Source organism: Pteropus vampyrus, unplaced genomic scaffold, assembly GCF_000151845.1.
Source record: "Pteropus vampyrus isolate Shadow unplaced genomic scaffold, Pvam_2.0 Scaffold21, whole genome shotgun sequence".
In the NCBI taxonomy this organism is placed as follows: domain Eukaryota; kingdom Metazoa; phylum Chordata; class Mammalia; order Chiroptera; family Pteropodidae; genus Pteropus; species Pteropus vampyrus.
Window position 1 is genome coordinate 3,252,525 of NW_011888802.1, and position 2,023 is coordinate 3,254,547.

The 2,023-nt window shown below is 34.3% G+C and overlaps 1 pseudogene; it reads left to right on the forward strand.

The window, feature by feature from the left end:
- The first annotated feature begins 1,228 nt into the window (after positions 1-1,228).
- On the forward strand, positions 1,229-1,346 carry LOC111736729 (annotated as a pseudogene).
- Positions 1,347-2,023: the final 677 nt, after the last annotated feature.

Sequence of the window (2,023 nt, forward strand, 5' to 3'; positions counted from 1 at the left end):
CAACTGTTAAATGATTACTCTTTTAGAAGAAAATTACTTTGTTCATTTGACACATAGAAGGTGGGGAGTTATGCTCTACCTTCTGGAGGAATAGTGTCTTTAGAAAATTTTTGGAATTCTTTTGTGCAGAAAATTTTATTAGATGTTCTATATTTATTTATTCAATTATTCATTTATATTATTATGGACTAATGGATATTTATCTTATACTTTGGGTTATAATTCAATGCTATATAATTTTTTTATTGCTCAAATCGTTCCGGCTTTGGAGCTCTATTAGCTCCTGTGTCTCTTTGTATTATATTTATATTTGTTGCGATATATTTTTCTTTTGTTTGTTTTTGTTACCATCTCCTTATTTCCTGGCACTGCAAGATACTGAACACTAATCTTTGACATTCTTTGCCTTATTACTAGAATGAGCTATTTCTCTAGAAGTGTAGATTCTTTTTATTGAGGAATGTCACTATAAACTAGGATCTGGGGACTCTGTGTGCTCTTGCTGCCAGGGTGTTGGTACTTTTAGGTCCTTCGGTGGACAGAACTAGGTCATGTATCCATGTATACTAACTTATCTCAAAACACATTTGTGTCTATATTAAGCTAAATTCTGGGTTTCCAAATTTTATGCAGTATGGCACGATTCATTCTAGCTGTTATGCTTTGCTTATCTATAACCTCTTTAAACAGTGAGAAATTTGCTGAGTTTATAATCACACATCATTTCTCAAATGGATTTTCACTTTCATTTTTTCCTTTGGTGATAGAGATGTATTTGCTTCTTCCAATCCTCTAAGCCCCCAAATTGCTGGACTTTTTTTTTTTTTTCCCCCAAATTCCTGTCTCTTCTGTTTGTAAATCAGCAGTTGCTTTCTGAGCTTGTTCCTCTTTTGTAATGACTTAACACACATAGCCCATAATAACACACATAGTACTAATATTCTGTCTTTAATCCTCTTTGTATGGCTACAATGTTATTAGGCACATTAACTGCCTTCTAAGAAATCACAGAAGAGTGTATTCAATGTTTCTCTACCATTTAATCTTCTAAAACATTCTTATCTTCCATACCTATTTCCGTCTACTACTCAGAAGTAATGTTTTACAAAACATAGATTCTCAAAGTCCTAAGAAACATTCCTTTAAAATAATGTTTCAATAATTTCATTTTTCAGTAATTATTTCTATAATGCTTCCCCAATATTCTATCATAATAAGAAATGAATTTGTCTACGGCCATGCCACCCTGAACAATCCTTATCCTGTCTGATCTCAGAAGCTAAGCAGGATTGGGCCTGGTAGTACTTGGATGGGAGACCACCTAGGAAGATCAGGTGCTGTAGGTGTAAAAAATTTAAAAAAAATAAAAATAAGGGATTGTAAGCTGACAAGTTTCTTGCAATCTGTGAGGTCAACCAAGGGTTGCCTCGCCTAAAAATATAAATTAAAAAAGAAATAAAAAATGAATTTTATACAGAAATGGAGAAGGATAAAGTCAGCCACCCTCTCCCATGTAGGGCACATGATTTACAGCAGAAAAAATAAGAGGCTCGCCCTGAGAATGCTTCAGGAGGAACATTATTAGAAAGAACTGGATTCTCCTCAGAGCAATGGTGGGGAGAAAACATTAAAAGAAGTGGTTTATGATAAGGAGTGTGTGTTCTGATATAAGAAACTTAGTTCCAATAGGAAAGGTGAGAATCTGTAAATGCAGGGAGGGTTCAGAAATAAATTCCCGTTAGAGTTTGTACAAGGAAGCAAGAAAATAAGTAATCCTAGAGTACATAGTAATAGAAAATCTGAGACACTCTTAAGAGTGACTTGGGTAAATGAAGATATGATACATTCTGACCTAAACGACACAGGAATCGAGCAACACAACTATTTGTGATTTCTAGGCAACTGGTGTCACCACTGAGAGAGAGAGGACACTCAGATACTATGTACCCTGAGACACTTTTTTTTGCTCTAAATAGAAATGTTTTGTGATTTGTTAGATGAATAAATATGGAACACAATTCAG